This window comes from Lonchura striata, chromosome 6 (assembly GCF_046129695.1).
Source record: "Lonchura striata isolate bLonStr1 chromosome 6, bLonStr1.mat, whole genome shotgun sequence".
Taxonomy (NCBI): domain Eukaryota; kingdom Metazoa; phylum Chordata; class Aves; order Passeriformes; family Estrildidae; genus Lonchura; species Lonchura striata.
The window spans coordinates 17654300-17673270 of NC_134608.1; the positions used below are offsets into that span (position 1 = coordinate 17654300).

The 18971-nt window shown below is 42.9% G+C and overlaps 1 non-coding gene across 1 annotated transcript; it reads left to right on the forward strand.

Moving 5' to 3' along the window:
- Positions 1-979: 979 nt before the first annotated feature.
- On the forward strand, positions 980-1052 carry TRNAT-UGU (transfer RNA threonine (anticodon UGU)). The gene has a single exon. It is a non-coding gene; the product is annotated as a tRNA-Thr (tRNA).
- The last annotated feature ends 17919 nt before the right edge of the window (positions 1053-18971 follow it).

Here is an 18971-nt window from a genome sequence, read left to right on the forward strand (position 1 = left end):
CGCATCCGCTGATCCAAGTCTGAATTCTATATAAAGAGATGTCAGTACAAAATGAAGACAGGGCCCTGAATATAGCTTCTGAAAAGTATATGGCTGCAATAATTTTATCTGCCATGACGTTTTAAAAAAATGTTCAGGTCATTCACAAGTGATCATAGACCTCTCGCTAATGTGTGCTGTTAGCAGTGATAACACCCAGCACCAGCACTGGACACCAGCAGTACACTTAGACGGGTCCAAACGCATGGCTGCTTCCACCTTTTAGCTGAGAGCTGAAGCTTCTGAGCTCCATAACCTCTGTTAAAATTGATCTGCAGGCACCAGGTGAGAGAATTACCTAGAAATCCTCTCTAGGGTCCAGGCTCAGTGCTGCAAGGCGTCATTCAACAAGTGATGCTCAGAGGCCCCGGGTAGCACCTCTGCCCCGCAGCAGCCACGCTCAAACTTCCTAAGAACACCCAACCTCTGCAGAGAAAAAACCACCCTCTGTTACGACAGGGTTTTTTACTAATACAGATCAGGCTGTATGCCAGACATCCGCCCACCCACCCCATATTTCTCCTCCGGTGCCTTTGCAGACTCGGCCAGACGCGCTCATTCCAGCAGCTTTATTTCCTCTACTGCAGCGGGCCCAGGGACCTCCCGCGGCCCGGGCCCTCCCCGGCAACCGCGGCGGCCGCCGGGCAGCGCCGGGAGCGGCACCCCGGTGCTGGCGGGCGAGAAGCGGGGCAGGGAGCGGGCGGCCGCCGCGGGCAGAGCGCGCGAGCGGGGCGGCGGGCGGGCTCCCGGCGCGCTCCGGGAGTTTCCCGGCGGGCCGCGGGCTCCCCCCGGCGGCGGCGGCCGGGCCGCTGTGCAGGGCGGGCGCCGCAGGGGCCAGCGGAGGGCGGGGCCGGCGGCGCGGGGCCCGAGGCGGCCGGCAGGGGGCGGCGGGGAGGGCCGGGACCGGACTTAGGCAGAGCCGGGACAGCCATGCAGCGGCGGCTCCATAGCTCAGTGGTTAGAGCACTGGTCTTGTAAACCAGGGGTCGCGAGTTCGATCCTCGCTGGGGCCTGAGGATTTTGTTGGTTTTTTTTTTTTTTTTTCTTTCAGAGTGGCACAGGTTTTTATTGCATCGCGACCAACGAGCCTGATTTGGGGTATTTTGGTGGTGGCGGACTAGAGCATGCGTGCAGGCTCCGGGGCGTCCTGTTAAAGGAAACGCTTTGGAAGCAAATGCCTGCTGTAAAACCTGAACGTTAATGTTACCAGCGGCCGCCAAATTGACTGATGGAAGTGCTTCGTGCCGGGAGGGGAGTGGGGGAGGAGCAATAACCTCTTTGGGAAGCAGCGTGGGAATGGCTGAGTAAATATTTGCACAGCTCATGTCACAACTTTCCTGATGGCAGCTTTGGCAACATGCTGTTAGGGGTTTAAAGGGAACAAATTGCCCTTGGGTGGAGAATAAACTGGACAGGATTATCTGAATCTTCACAGTTTGTCAGGGAAGCCAGGCTGTTAGGTTGATTTCTGTGTTGGAGGCTGGACAGCGGAGGTGTTAATGATTCTTTGCCCCTTCCCCCCCCCCCCCCCCCCACTTTCTAGGTTATAGGAAGAGCTAGAAAGCCCCACACAAATCGCTTTGAGCACAGCACTTCAAAGATACGCATTTGGGTTTTTTTCATGCACCTTGTCAGCAGGGTGTTTGGTTTCCAGCACCGTAATCACGGCAGCGATCGTTATTGCCATCAAAGAGGGCAATTAATCCACGCGCTCCGGTGAGGAGGAAGGCGCCCGGCGGTGCGGGGCTGCTGAGCGCAGGCAGCTGCCGCAGGCTGCGCCTCAGCGCGCCGCAGGCGTCGCGAAGATGCGTGGGCTGCCTCGTAGCACTGCAGCCCGTGTTATACCCTCACAGCTCCTAGCACAGCTTCTCTCCAGCCTCCTTACTCTGCCGAGCGGAGATCAAAGCCGTGAGGATAGGATGTAGACGGCTGGGTAAGTTGCCATTGCCGTGGTGAGAGGAGTAAGGGGCTGACAGGCTCTTTCTCCCTTATGACTGAAGTTGTGCTATGCCACGAGGCACAAATTTGAATCTGCAGTGCTTTGGGGTACTTACACGGTACACTGCCTCCCCACCCCATCTGGGAAAACAATGCTTGATCCCAATCTCAGTTTTACCAGCTGACTACCATCCTACACAATTCCTTGGTTCAGCAGTCTTCCCAGAGTCCTTGTGATAGATCCATGGAGGTGGTGCTAAAACCCATTCCTTGGGAGGATCTGTTCTCTCCGGGGAGTCTGGTAGGGCTGGGTACAGTGCTGTTTCTGCGTTATCTGCGTTAGGGCACTAGCAGATCCCTGGGATGGTACAGACGGCCCGCAGAAGTCACACGCGTACTTCAGGAGGCTGCGTGGACTGCTTCGTCTCTCGCAGGATCCTCCAGAACGAACATGCAGGAGCTCCTCAAGCGCTGGTCCCGGCGCAACCCAGGGCGTCAGTGTCCGGCAGCTGGGCTTCAGCCACGGGCGGAAGACCGTGCACCGAGGCTTGGCTGCAGAGTTCCCCACGTCGGCGAAGCAATCACACGAACAGGGCTCAGCTATTCCCGTTCGCTGGAGCTACACGTGTGAGCTGGCGCGGGTGCTTTCCGGAGTGCTCGGTGTGCCCTGCGAGGCGGGGCTGAGCCCCGTGTCCGCACTCGAGCGGCGCTGCCCGCGCCAGGCCGCCCCGCGGAGCCGCGGGCGCTGCCGGGCCCCGCGTTACATAAGCGGCGGAGCGCGGCCGATGCCGCCGGAGGCCTCCAGGGGGAGAGCCAGCTCCTAGGAACGGGAGGGAGGGAGCGGAGGCGGCTCCTCCGAGCGGGAGGAGCGGCGCCGGGCCGGACAGCGGCGCCGGGCGCGGCGGCGGCGGGAGCGCCGGGGCGCTGTCTACCCCGGGGCGCGGGCGCCGCCAATGCACGGTTTCTTGCGGGTGCGATCGAATTTTCATTTCCAAAGATGTTTCTTCACAGTAAAACAGGCCCTGTTCTAACAGAGCAGACTTCAGAGTCCTGGCGGTATTCTGCCGCCCTTGCAGAGCACAGACCGCGAGCCGCGCTCCTGCCCGCAGCCCCGCGGCCGACCGGGCTGAGCGCTCCGCTCCAGCTTCCCCTGGGACCCGGCAGTGCTGCCCACGGCAAGAGCCGGCGGTGCCGCCTCTCCTGCCTCCACTGCCTCCACGCGCGGGCATGAGGGGAAAGCAGGAGATGCACCCGGGCCTTCCTCCGAGCTGGTCTTCCCTGCCTTCTCCATCCTCCAAGGGACACCTGTATACCATTCCCTGATCCCACCCAAGGAGTGACCCCAAAATTTCCTTCATCCTCTATGTGTGGTGTCATCTGCACTTCATTTCTGCCTATAAAGGAAGGTTTATTAGTAGCTGTTGCTACTGAAGGTGAGAAATGTGTCAAAGCTTTGCTCAAAAACAATGAGGTGACCTTCACTAGGTCCAGTGATGCAGTCATTAGTGTTGTCATTAGAAAATATCTGTACAGTTTGTTTCTCCAAGCTGTGATGAGGAGCCTGGATAGTATTAATTGTGTTTCCATTTTAGACTGCTAGCTGAGCCCCTGAGAATTACCACGGTGTCTGGAAAGACAGATACCTTGCCATCGCTGCAAGGCATTCTGAACTCGACGGAGATATTTCTTCTTGTTATGTTTTTTCCAGGAAATTTATACCCATCTGCTCAGTTCAGCAGGCGGTCTTAGACAAGAAGAGACTGTTTGCTTCACGAGTCTACTATTTTTCTTTCCAGATATGTAAAAAAAAATATTATATATCTAAGCATATTTTACTGCAGTGTGTTGTACTTTTTGACAATGAGAATAGGGAATTAAAGTCAATGGCTAGTGAAACTGGTTTTGTCAAAATGACATATAATTAAATATAAACACTTTCAATATTCCACATGATTTAATATTGTGCAGATGCTGTCAAAAGAACACGAATTTCTGAAGACCCCTAATAACCTCTCTCATATCCAACTTCAAGCACTTTCTAAACCCAAGATTAGTAAAGAATGTTTCTATTGAAAGGAACTAAAGAAATGCCCTCTAATGTTTCTGTATTATTATTCTGTGTATCTAAAGCACTTTCTGTTAGTGTTTTAGTTTGGTATCAGAATTTTGATTTGTGCCAGTGAGGTTAAGCCAAAAAGGAAAGTTCAGAGTTTTTTGTTTTTGTCTTTGTTTTTGTTTGTGTGTTTGTTTGTTTTCTCCTGACCTAATGCAAATACAACCATGAAGAAAGTCTTCAGTGAGCAGTAAGAAATGTTTATTTCTACTAACCTAGGGTGTTAACAGTAACACCAAAAGGAAAAATGTGTTTGTCTTCTAAAGATACAAAGTTTAGTTAGACATTGCTCTTTTACTTTTCTTGTAATTGCTACAAGAATACAAGCTGTCCTGCTTCTGGTCAGGTTCTTCCATGATGTTCCACACTTTGATGCCTGACCTCCCATCTTTACAAATTTAACAACCCTGTTACTTTGTATAGAGTTTTTCATAGGGTGTCATTAACAAATTTGCAAGAGTTGTTTGAAGATCAGTAGAAAGAAGTCTGCACACCACAATCACCAAGTACAATATTGATCCAGTGTGGTTCATCCTCACCTCTAGACTGAACTGTTTCCTTGAGCCTTTTCCTCCTTGTCTGCCAAGGAATTTCTCCCTTTTAAAAGGAAGTAACTAAAATAGTGCTGTTCAAGATGAGACTCGGGCCAAATGCATCCTCAGATGAAGTGGGAGCTAAATGCAGTAGGAGTTTGATGATGCAAGGCCATCTTCACAGGGGAGTGACATTAAATAAATCTGTGGTTACTGGTATTCTTGGCAAGAGGCTGTATTTTTGAGCCAGTTAGCTATGGATGGAGAGACAACGAATGAACTCACCTGGCTTCACGGTATTTACTGCAAGGATGCTTGAAAATAATGGGGGACTCTGGTAATGAAAAAATGTATGCAAATTAAATCATTCACTCTTTGCCAGGGTAGTGACTATTTTGTTTTAAAGAAAAGCAGTGTTTTATTTTCAGGAAGTCTTTCCTAACACTTGAAGAATAGAAGAAAAGCAAACAGAAATGTCTTGTTGCAACTCCCCAAAATATTTAACTAACTGCATAAGATATGATACTAACCTTGCATTTACTTTAATATTGGTGTTTGTCTTTAGATTTTGATGGTGCACTTCACTAGAGAGATTCTGTCTTAAGATAAAACATGGCCTTTTCCCATGCAGTTTATAATCTAATGATGGAAACACTGGGTTCTGGCACTACAGAATATAGGCATGATACAATAGGTTTGAATATTAAGAAATGCATACAGCAGTAGAGGGGATGCTCCTTTAAAAATCTTGTGTGTGTGTGTGTGTAATTTATTATGACTTGAGAATGTCTGAAAAAGAGCAAGAGAGCTTGAGTTCAGAAAGGATGGAGTAGCGTTGATTTAGAAACTATGTATGTTATGTATAGACAAAAAAAAAAAAGTCCCTCCTGACCTCACTTAATGGACTCTTCAGATTATTGCAGTATTTCTGGCTTTCAAGTGACAAAAAATTAGCATGCAAGTAGAATTATTCTTAGGGACAAGTTGAAGTTTAAATAAAATTTAGAATTGCTGCTTTAAAGTATTAGGAAAAAAAAGAACAGATAATTCAGCTCTCTTGCCTGCTTCTCTTGGACTGGTTCTCTAAATCTATCCAGTTCCAGCTTACCTTAATATGAACATAAACTAATTCAGAGACTGTAAATGGAGAACCTTTATTGTAAAATAAAACTGATATCAACTGTGTCAACTTCTGTTTGAAGCAGAGAGGCTGCTCTGCTGACCACAGAGCTGTCAGAACACTACCTAATGCTCCTTGTATCTGACTGTCAATCTGCATGTCTGATTACCTCTCAGACAGACCCAGTACATAAGTAAAGCATATTTGTTCCTTCTGAAGATAAACAGCGTTGAGTCTACTCACCAAGTTACCGACTATTTTTGGACAAGAATGGTGTTGCTTGCAATCCCTGCTGTATTTGTGAGACTTGTTAATGACCATGGTGCCTGCACATGTAAACAGGCACAAATTGCAATATGTTTATTCCCTCCTGACAAGAGGTAATGAACACATCTGCTCATTCCTGCCACAGAAAGGACCTTAATCTATACCCAAAACTATTTCTAATAGAAACTAGTACAGAGCAAAACCACAAGGATGAGTATTTCTCACTGCATGTAGCAGCTATATAGAGATAGGTCTCTACCAATATGCTAATATTTTGTTTGATTGAAAAAAACACATAATTGAAAACTCATACAATTGACCTATGCAATTATATGACTATAAGTATGACTGCATCCTTCTGAAGAGTCCTCAAGGCAAGAAGACTAAGGGGTTTGTTTAAGTATTTGATTTGCAAATGAACAATAGTATTTGCATCCAGCTATCAGTCTGGGTGTTATTTGTAGTATAACTTCTTCACTACTTTTTGATAATTATTCAGTTAAATGGTAAATGTTTTTAGTGAATTAAGAAGTAGTTTCGCTTCCTGGTACAGAGGACCTTTAGTAACAAACCCTTCAGACAGCGGGCTGCTAAGAAGAATTTGAGAAACCTCTCCCTGCTGCTCTTATGTGTTGAACATATAGGAGTTTTCCTATTATTTTTATATTTTCCCTTAAATTTAATGAGTTTCCTGTGCTCTGCAGATCCATTGTCCTGTGAAGCTGATAGAAATGCTGGTATATTTTGGTCCTCTTTCAATGAATAATAACCCTTATTCAGTGTTAAACTTTACAAATGGCAGCAGATCTCCAGGGCAATCAGATGTGTGTGTGTGCCAGCAGACTGTTCACGTCACCTTGCAAAAAAGGGCTGTTTGAGTCTACTAGATTTTTTTAACTTCTAGTCTGGATTTATTGGGAGAAATAAAAAGCTTGTTCAGATATTATAATTAGCCTGCTTAATAACTACAGACTCCTTACCAGCAGGACAGCAGGAACAAAACTGGAAAATGCTATCATGACTGTTACAAAATCATTTAGTTGCCCCTTGAAGACATTTCTGTTCAGTGCTGTCTGAGCAGTGTGTCTGCTGCCTTCTCTGTGTAGTTAGAGGGTACAAGCTCCTGGAGTTTAGGAGCTTGACATCTTCAGTGTCCAGCACCATGGACTGCTTTTTTTCAGCCAAGTTGACCCTCTCAGCTTTGCTTCAGCTGTAACTCATGACTACTTTATGGAAGTTTGAGCTCACTGAATCCAACGTGCAGACTCTGAGCCCGAGGTGGTCCTTCTGGACTCATGCTTCCCACTTGCTGAAGTGGTTTACTTGTTCCAGATTTGAGCCATAGAGAAACCCAAAATGTGGACCTTGTGGATGATGGAGTTAATATTTGATAGAAGGCTTGAATTCTGAGCAATCACCACAACAGAGATGTAACTAGAGACAGTTTGGTAGCTGGGACATTCTGGAATACCACTGTTGCTTGTTTAGCTTAAGAATGTTGCTCAGCTAATTCAGTGAATCATAGAATCATAAAATGGCTCGGGTTGGAGGGGGCATTAAAGATCATCTAATTCCAACTCTCCTGTCATGGGCAGAGATACCTTTCACTCGACCAGGTTTCTCTCAGCCCCATCAAACCTCTCCCTAAACACTTCCATATGTGGGGCATCCACAGCTTCTTTGTGGTTCTCTGGACAGTCTTTGTCAGCATCTTGCCATTCTCACAGGAAAACATTTCTTCCTAATATTTATTTATTTCTAAACAAACCCCTCTTTTAGCTTAACAACAAGACTTAATGTCTTGTCCTGTAAAAAGTCCCTCTTCAGCCTTCTTGTAAGACCATTTATGTACTGAAAGGTACAATAAGGTGTCCCCAAGCTGAACAACCCCAACTGTCTCAGCTTGTGAAGCTTTTCAAAATATCACCTGTGAGATTATTATCATTACAGTGCTAACACAAATAGCCTACATTCCAAGTTCTGAGTAGCAGAGAAGAAATCTCAGCATGGGACCATGTCTGGACCTTATAGAAACAGTGGAGATAAACCCTTGACATTAGAATCAGGGATTTTTAATGTATAGTTTTCAATGTGATTGTCATCTCTCTGCCCCATTCTGCATAACTTGATTGGCATAACTGTCTGTATGCTGAATTCCTCTCCAGGCACTTGATGAAAAAGCAGACAGCTGAATATTACAGGTAATGTAATAATATGTAATATTACAGGTCCATTACGGGTAATGTAATAATGCAACCCTCATGAACTGGGGGTGTTACAGTGCACAGCCTCATAAAGCATGGACAGGCTGTGTTCCAGCTGTGCTTCAGGGGAGGGGGATGCTTGCTGTGCAGCTGTGAAGAGGAATTAGTAACTGCATTCGAGCACAGTAGCATCAATCATGAAGAATCAATTCTTGCTCCTCCCCTCAGAGCTGCAAAGTGCCAGGGGCCAGCTGCCCTCAGAGAGAGTTGATAAACACATCTGAGGAAATGTCAGACTGGTTCAGGCAAACCTAATACTCCTAAACCACTACTGACAGAAGCCTGTATCTCATCCAGCCCTCAGTGGTGCTGCTGTAACAGCTAAAACCCTCTGATCCAGCATGTCTTTTATCCATTCTTCCATCCTGCCCTGGGCTTTCCACACATCCTTGCTCTCTTGGCTTCATGCTGCTTTGACCCTTCATTTGCATTTATCTCTTACTGTTTCTAATCTGCTATTTAAAAGCCAGTCTTGAATTTGTACCTCTTGTTTGCTTTATCCCACCATAAAAGCCATTAGATATGCTTTTTCAACACACTCTCACAGAGAAGTATGATTTTTTTAAAGGGTCCCCCAAAAGTAGATAGATTTTCCTGTGATGATTTTTCAGTTTCCTTTTTTCTTCAAGACATTTATATTCCACTATTTCAGCATTTTCAATGCCATTTAATATTCGGTTTGGCTTTTGTGCTTCCTCGGGGTTCCAATTTCCTTTTGGCTAAGAAAAAGAAACTAGGTGAAGATGTAATGCAGCTGGACAATTAGCCACTAAAAATAGTTTGCTAAAGGTCTGGGCAATACAGAGACAACTATAAATATCAGATTTGCAGATGATGTGGATTCAGGCTGAGTGGTGTGCTTAATCCTCAGTGCTCTGCTGAACTATTCACTAAGGCTGCAGTTTAATAAACATTTCTAAACCAGATATAGTCTCCTGCTATCTGTAATCCCCAAACTTTCAGTTGCCCACCACAGCCTACAGAATTCAAATTAGAAATAAAATTGTAAAACAAGATTATTTTCTCAATTGTTTAGATTCATAAAAATGATGTAATATTTTCTTAACTCAAAACTCTGTCATCATCAGCTATGTAATGGTAGTTGAATTAGAGTGCAGAAAAATTAAAGCCCAGTGGAATTTGGTAACTAGGATTGGAGATCTGTTTTGTCTGGCCGCGCCTCTTGGTTAATTTCATTCAAATGAAGGCCATGACAATTCACTTAGACTTTGTGCTCTGTGGCAGCATGCTCAGTCAGCATTTTACTCACACAGGACATCATCCTGAGGAAAGGCTGCCTAGATGCTAAGTAAGGGCTTCAGCATTTAGCTCACAGTGGTGACAAGTCCATTTGTGCGTATGTAAATAGTGTAAGGATAGAACTGCACTGACACAAATGTCAGTGGAGTGCAAGGCTAAGGGCAGGAACAAGACCAAGAGCAGGAAGTACGCTGCAATTCTACTGTAGTTCTACACAAGCTTGATCTTTAAGGGTAAGTTAAGAGTTAACTGCTTTTTAGCTTGTGACATCAGAGTGGGAAGTGAAAAATTTCAGTACTACAGAGTCTTCATCTTTAGCTATCGCATGCCCTGAATTTCTGATATGTGGTTTTGTCAAAGCTGCAGATGACTTCTAAAATTGTTGGATTTCTAAAGCTCCCAAATAAGAATGATTTAATTAGTGAAACTGTTGGTTTTGGTTTTTTTTAAGCAAGGTTATTTTATGTTTCTTAATTAATTCATTACCTTGTCATGCACAATCATTCCTGCTTCTCTTAATATTGCATCTCAACTTCCTCTAATGTTTAGGTGTGCCCAAAAAAACGCCACCCAAATATCCCTTAGAACATTTATTTGCCTCCATTTTCTGATCCTACAATGTGAAATCATGTTTTCTAATGCTAGCCAAGAGATTTTGTCCTGAAAGAAGCATGAAGTTTCTGATACATCAGAATTAACACCAAAGAATTTTGTGATAGGAAAGAGTGATAGTAAGAAAAGAGGGAAAACAAAACCTTGCAGTATGTTTGCTCAAACCAGGTTTTTTTCCCTGAGTCTTCCAAAGCCCCATAACAATGCAATATACCTCCTAATGCAAAGATCAGACCTATTATCTTGATAAGGCTTACCTGTTGAAAAATTACTGAAGGATCTAATTACAGTGATTGCAATCTGCATTCTAGATTATCTGTCACAATAAATTATCAGTTAATCTTTAAAAAGTCAGTCAACTAATTCATTCAGGAGAACTATTCAAAACACCGTCCTTGAGGTCATTAGAATTAAATTCCTAATATACATAGCCTGTATTTCAAACTTAAATTCTAGAGTAGCTTGCTCCACACAAATTGGAAAATGCCAGGACCTTGCAGTATTTTAAAGAGTAGACCAGAGCCCTCTTGCCCTGAAGTTGGTGAAAGAGTTCATTGTAATTTTTGCCAGTCACAGGAGGCAATTGAGGTTGAGTGGACAAAGAGAAAATGCTAGAGAGCAATGACTGATGAATCTATTACATCCAGACATCAGACACACATTCACACTAATACATTTCTGAGCTGCATGTCTTCCCTAATGAGGTCTCAGCAGTGGTGTCATCAATAGTGAGCTCTGCAGTGCCTCAGGGGCTGCATCTCTCTATTGCCTTGACATTCAGTCAGTACACAGCTCAGTGGAAAAAAGTTACCTGTCACTTTTTTCAGCTTAGTCTGTGGTACAAGCACTCACAAGCTGTTTTTACATTAGCACTTCTGTCATTGCTATCAACAAATGAAGGAGAACACACCAGAGAAGATTTCTTCAAAATTCTAGAGGTTCACAGAAGCAGAGGCTTATTTTTCCCTTTCTCCCAACCTTTTGACTGCTTTCTAATACCTTTCTGCTGAGCTACTGCCTCATCTGGTGCAGTTCCATTCTAAGAACCACTTTGGCTGATCAATAACCTGGTATAGAAATTTTAGACTCCTGTCATTATTATTCTTCCCCTCTGAGCCCCACAGAACCAATTATATTTTATGTAAAGGTGTTTTGGTAACACAGGTGATACTTCTTTGATGAGGGATGCAGAAGCATGTTTGGTACAACATCTTGTTGTTGACTCAAACGTAGTGAATATTGACTGTAGCTTGGACCCATGATGAAGATTCCTCCTTTCCTTGCTTTTCACCCTCATCAAGCTGAGGGGAGGAATCTAAGCTAAAGATGTCGGAATATTTACATTCTGTCGTGGGAACTTGGAATCTTAGAATCATAGAATATGCTGAGTTGGAAGAGACCCATCAGGGCCATCAAGTCTAACTCCTTGCCCTGCACAGGACACCCTGAGTCACACCATGTGCCTGTGAGCATTGTCCAAATGTTTCTTGGACTCTGTCAGTCTGGTGCTGTGACCCCTTCCCTAGGGATCCTGTTCCAGTGTCCAACCACGCTCTGAGTGAAACACTTTTTCCTGATATCCAACCTCCCCCCAGCTCAGTTCCATGCTGCTTCCTTGAGTCCTTCACTGGTCCCCACCACAGAGATCAGTGTCTGCTCCTCATTTTCCCCTCATGAGGAAGTTCTAGACTGCACTGAGGTCTCCCCTCAGTCTCCTCTTCTCCAGGCTGAACAGACCAAGTGATCTCCACTGCTCTTCACATGGTTTCCCCTCAAGGTTCTTCACTGTCATCATGGCCCTCATTTGGATGCTCTCTAATAACTTAATGTCTTTCTTATATTGTGGTGTCCAAAATTGCCCACAGGACTCGAGGAAAGTTTCTGCCATGACACTTTAGTCTTAACTCGTTGTTAATTACAGGCACACTTCCTTTGTGTTGTTTAGGATGAAATCTTGTCCCTTTTTTGGAATGTCCCCTGTAGACAAGCCCTTAGGTGACTCTTGCTAATAACCTAATTTCTGTGACTTCACAAAAGCCCCAACCTGTAGGTCAGTTTCTACTTGAAGTTAGAACCAATAAGGTAAGTTATAATTTAAAACCCTCATGAGGGAGAGATGACTCTTGCATAGTCTAGTAGCTGTCCCTGACCTTGCTTATTGAAAGAAAATGACCCATATGAAAGCTGATAGAAGAGGAAGCATTTTAGTCACAGAATATTTATTATTAAAGATGTAGTTTTACTTCATGGTAAGAATAGAACTTACAATTTGATCTCTTGTTTGTAAGAGGAGAAAAGAAACAGTCTTAACTGCTTTTATTGTTAAAATACTATTATTGTATAACAATAAAAAAGCTTAGAAAAGTCTAAGAAAAATACATAAAAATATAGTGAACTATATCCAGATGTAATACAGGGCTTAGGCACATGTGAGCCAATCCAATGTGATCCAATTAACTATGGCAGCCTGTCAGCTGAAGTTACTATAGGGGACTGCGTGTATGCCTCAATTGCTCAGATAATTGCTCAGTTCATGTATGTCAGTTGATAAAGATCACTAACTGAGCAATATAATAAGTAACTTACCGATATTCTGTGTAAACAAATGTACATCTCTTTTTAAACAAATATACATGTGCAAAATAATGCATGTTGTGTATTCAAAAAATTTCTTCAATCTTCCCAAGCTATCTATCTTATTGTAATTTCATATATATCAAAATTTTGGACTTGTAGTTAATGACCTGAAAGTATCAACTCACTGTGGATTTGTATAAATATATTATTGTACAATCTGTGAATTGGTGAATATTTTGATAAAATTGCAGTGATTTCAAATTCTAAACTGCAAAGACCAGCTGGGTGAACTTACATCAGCATGTGCCTCTGCCATCTGGGACTAAGTGTTACCAGACATTCATCACAGGGCTGGTACAACCAGATTGAATTTGTTTGCTGTACCTCAAGGACATGAGGCAGGTATTTGTGTCCTTCCTTTCTATTGATGTGTCAAAAAAGATGCTTTTGAAATAGGCATTTTTTTCCACCTGCCAGAGTAATAGGACCTTCAGGCCAAAGGGTACCAGGAAAGAGAAACTCAAGCACAGCCAGATGCCACGGGGATGTAGCACAATACCAATCACTATTTCCTAGGAACAGTTTGGTTTACTGATGGGATAAAACTGCTAATTACATTGACAGTCACTGACAATCAGGAAGACAGTCGTGGCTGCTTCACTCTGCCCTGACAGCAGCAGAGAACTGGCTTAGTGGCTGTTCTCTGCAGAGTTGTCATTGCTTCCAGATGTACCCTCTGCCTCCAGCTTTCCCAGCTTGTCCACTGATAAGCACAGATAAGGTCTGGCTTCCTCTGCACAGGGCTGCTTTTGCTGCTGGCAGGAAATCAGCCCTTCCCATTACAGGTGTGCTGAGAGCAAGAAGGATATCAGTATTTCAAACTGGAATTGAGAATATTGACTATTCTTGAAACAGGTATTTTCCACAGCTGGTGGAGTTATTTTATGGTGATGTAATAAAAGCCAAATTCCCTGTGCTTGTTTGTGGAGGAAGTTGTCCGAGACTACCACAACTTCAATAAACTGAACATCTATTTTCTCTACCTTCTTCCACCTAAAAAGGCAAATTATTCTGAAAAGCCAAGTTATTCACTTGGAAAGAACTTTGCTTGGTTTATCCCTCTTCATTCTGATAAATACAAGATGGCTGTTTCTTACCATGTTTATGTCCCTAGATGTTTATGCACAGATTCTTTCACATTTTGTTGTGATATCATTCCAGGTAGTAAACTTGGACTGACTAACCTACAATTTTCCATTTTTCTTTTTCCTTTTCTGAGGGACAGCACTATAGGCATTCTGATTAGCCCTCTGTGTGTCCTCAAAGTAGTTCAGATTGTTTCAATTATTTCTTAAGTTTCCAAGGTGGATTTCGGCAGGGTCCATTATCATGCACACGTCACAACTAAATATCTGCTATTTGTTCTCTCCTAATTCAAGCTGGTGTTCCATACCACTGAAATGTGTTAAGAATCTGATCACAAATACTCTTTTTGTGAAGGCTCAGGCACTGAACACTTCGTTCTTTTTACATTGCTTCATAAATTTTTCACTATTCCTGCTTAAGACCAGTGAAATATTCTCAGTCTTTTTTTCCTGACTGTATTTATAAAAGCTTTTCTCACTTTCTTTTATGTCCTTTGCTGGTTACATCTCATTTTATGCCTCAGATTTTCTGATGCTGTCTGCAAATCACTTTATGTTCAGTTAGCATTTGTGTTTCCATTTTTGAGCAGTTAATTTCTGATTTTGAGGTCATTAGTAAGCTATTGATGTTCTTGATACAAAACATTTACAATATATCTTATCTCTCCTCTGCAGAGGAATAACCTGTGATTCTTTTAATATAGAAGTGCTATATTTTATTCCAAAACTGGCAAAAGAGTACTTCAACATTGTGTGGACCCTTTTGTTTAATTTTGTTTTATAAAACCGAAATTGTAGCAAATCTATCCAGTTTCAGAAGAACCTGGATTTTAATAGACTGCATACAAGACTAAAATAAGAGTTCATCAAACTTTTCCTCCAACTGCTATTTTAATATTAGTGCTCCAAAAATGTACAACATCTGCAGGAACAGGGGAAAGAGGAAATAAAAACAGTCTGAATATATCTAACATGACCAGAACATCAGATAATGCTCCATTACAACAATGCTATTGAAGACTTACTGACAATAGATATCTGGCAGAGAAAGCCCTTCTTGCCTTCTGCAGGATAAAATTGCATGTGGGAGATTCATATCAAGGAACAGTCGTTCTGCCCTAAGGCATTTCCATGGGGAATGCAGATCATTAGGCCTGTGGTACCAGATGGCATTGCTGTAAAACCTCTTCTAAATGCCCTAGTTAGCCCGAAGAATCTGCCAGGCCAGGTTTATACTGAACTGCGTACTGTTTTTCTGGACAACTCAGGTTTTTTTTTTCTAGCTAAGGTGATGAATTTTCTTATGTGAGAAAGTCTAACTACTAACAGATCAGACAATGAGAACTGTAAAAATAATGGAACATGCTTTTTTTTTGTTTTTTTTTTGAAAGAGTAGAGCTTAGGCCCAGTAGATGTATATCTGATTTTTACATATTTATTATGTGCAAAATTATTTCCTGATATTCTTCAATTCTTAATTTGGCTAGACTGTTACTCTAACATGTTATAATCTGTGTTAGATTATTATTCTGGAGGTTTGCTCTACTTCTAAATTTAACCACAGTGATGAAGCAGTGTCAGGGTCTGACCCACAATGGACCCTGCGTCTTAATTTGGCATGGCAGAATATTGGATCATTTGCTTTCCCTTGTGTATGTGGAGCCCCAAGTCCAGCTGTCCTCAGCCCTGAGAGCTGTGCTGACTCTCCAGCTATGTTAAGGTCATCCACCCACAGAAGGTCTCTACCCTCAAATTCATAGATACTCTGATTAATAATTGCATCTTTCAAAGATTGGAAGTTTCATTTGGTTTTGCACATCTTTATAAGAGCTCCTTTAAATTCAAACCATTTTGCCAATAGCTATAGTATATGAGATGGACAGCTCTAAAGACATCCCATGGCCAAAACCTGCAAAATCACCTCTAAGTTTTGCTGTCTCATTTAAGAGAACTTTTAACTCTATTAATAGTCTTCAACAAATTAGAGCCCTACTACTCCTTTGGCTAATTCCAGGAGTTTGTCTAAGACTGATTTCCCTGAGGATTTTCTTCTCACCACTCTGCCACTTCCAATTCTTTGGATGGTTACAGCAGATAAGCATCCTTAGCAAATCAGTCGAGTTTGGCAGCCTGTATTCATTTTCCTGCTAGGGCAGCATTATGCTGTCACCAATAGTCCATCAGTTTTCTCAGATTTCACAGCAGACACCGAGGCACAGCTCTAATCTCTTCTAAATGAATTATGTGATCCAGCTGGATCCAGTCTTCTTGAAAGAGCAGATCCTGTGGCTCATTTTGGTGCCGGGGCGGGGGAGGTGAACACCACCAACTCTGCTGATGCTCCCTCAGTCCTGGCAGTGACAGAAGAAAATGAAATACATATGGGCACTTTTGCTGTGCAGCTTGGCAGGGCAGGGTGGGGTTAAGGGCTCAGGGCAGTGCACTCTGGAAAGCTCTGGCAATGGAGAGCAGTACACTCTGAGCAGGCTCCAATGGCTTAGTTCTCCTTTCAGGCTGTACACAGTATGTGAGCCAAATGCTGAGCTCTTCTGATGTAATCAGAAGTATAGAGTAACAAACCTAAGTAAGCTTATAGCCATATGGAGAGTTGATAAAGTCAGACCAAGTATATTGGTTTATACAGATGGCTCAGACTGTCAGGAGAACACTGCATGACTGACAGAAAGCAAATTATATTCTTCTCACAGACAATCGTTTGTTTGATAAAAAATAAATACTTCCAAAACACACAGTAAATATATTATGTGTCTAGCATTAGCTAAAAGGAATCTAACTTAACAACTGAAAATACTTGTATGACTGAGATGTGAGCAGTAAGTGTTAATGTTACTGATGTACAATTCTTCTAATTATCAGATTAGTTATATGCTGTGGATTGTATCTCTAAAAATACAGAAGAGATGTTCTCAGTCAGCTTGATGAGATGATGGTACATAGCTTCCTGTAATTCTAAGAGGCATTCCAGGAGGGGATGTGTTTGAGATGTGCTTTGCTAAGATGAGCCAGAGGAACCTGCGAGTCGCGCCTCTTCTCCTGAGGTGGTCCTGCCTCCCATCAAAGTGGCAGCCCCTCATCCAGCGGCAGCAGCAGGGACAGCTCCTCCGATAGCGACGGCTCATCGGACAGCGCGAGGAGGAAGGAGCACGGCAGTTCCTGGAGCTCCAGGAGCAGCTACTGCGTCTGGCATGGTGAGCTGGGGATGTCCAGTGTGTCCTTCTGGAATGTGGTGGCCTCAGTTGGTGGCTCAAAGCCATGGACTTTCCAGCTGTGTAAGAGTGACTGTCAGCTGCCAAGGGCTCCAAAATTATTTGGTTTCAAGAAAAACACAAGGAAATTGGTGCTTTTCAGGCTGGTCCTTCCTGCTGGGACACAGGAGATGGTTCCCAATGGTAGAAATTTGCTGCCTGCACTTGGGTGGTGTCTTAACAGTTGGACTTGGAACACACTTGGGTGTGATGATGGTGGTGTTGGGTTGATGTTGGACTCCATGGCCTTGAAGGTCTCTTCCAACCCAGATGATTCTGTGATTCTGTGACTCATGTTATGATAGATACAGTCACTTCAGAGGGCATTTGGTTTTTATTCAGGCACTCAGCTTTGTGGATGCACGTGAGGCAGACTGACATGCAACACAGCTCATGATGTGGAGTGTCTTAACTCTAAACTTTAAACCAGCTGTGTCAGCTCACTGCTCAAAGCAGCTGAAAATATCAGACTGCCTAATAGTTTGGTCCAGATGGGACTCAGATGAGTTTCTCTTCTCTGACTGTAGTGTATTTACTTTTCTGAGCTACCTCAGATTGGTTGGTCTTTTTTTATTATACTGCACCCCAAGCCTACTGTGTGTTAAAATACTTAGCTATAAATATATATATATTTAGATATAAACTTTATTGCACAGTAAGTGCATAAGAAAAATACCAAGGTTGCATGCAGAAAGGTTCTGTCTGATTGCCAGAGTTCCACATTGTGGAAGCAAAGCTAAATTGGGGATTAACATGAGAGCAATGTGAGCATAGAGAGTAAGGTATTGAGTGAAATGAAAAGGACAATTACATAAACTTGAAAGATGTTACATTACTGAAAACATTTGTTATGCCTAGGTCAGTATCTAGAGCTTATGCTGAAGCTGGTCAGAGTCATCTGGTTCTGTGAGTATTGTGCAGTCTTGATTTGAGTAGCACAAGGTTCCACTGCTCTTGATAAATTTCTGATTTTGTAGATTATTGACTTTGCTCTTAGTTACACTTGATTATTTTCTAGGAGAGATTAACTGTGGCTGTGAATACAGTTTAATGCAATGCTGTCAAATTTTTGTGTGCCTCTGCCAAAAGCTGCATTGTGCTGCTACTGAAAAGGTCTTCCCTGGATCCAAACAGTCTCCACTCTCCAAGTGGGCACTTTGAACTTATTGTGATGGTGCTCTGATATCCCTGGACTGTAACTGGAGATCAGAAAAGTGAAGGAAAGTGTTTAGGCATGGTTAAATACAATGTGCAGAATATGCCACATTATAATATTTCTACTAAAAACGTTGGAGTGTGGGTCTCCATTGGCTATTGAAAATCAGCCACAATAAACAGGAACAGTGTGCGTTCTTGGCTCTTTCTGACTGGAGCCATCAGCTTTCCACAGATCTGTATTACTTGTCATAGATAGAGCTCCTCAAAATGAAGTCCACCAGGCTGTGCAAGTGGTACATAATGAAACCATAATAGTTCTGTTAAGCTTACAGTCACTTAATTTAATGTCTGAGATGTACTCAGGGTTGTATGTACTACTTCCTTGTTCACAAATTTCAAAGTATACTTGTACTTGCAAATGTCCATATAATGAGTTTTAAATCTGATATCCATTGCTGCTACTCAACTTGATTCATTGCCGTCATGTGCAAAGGTAAAGAAACAAGAAATAGTGACTGACCTAAAAAATATCCTTCATGATTTGTATAAAAACCCTGTACCTCCTTAGTTATCACAAAATTTCACAGGGAAATAAATAAGAATACTTCAAATGGATTTTGTTACTTGAAAGAACCAAACCTCTTAGGATTATCTGACTGGATTGGCTTTCCATTGCTTT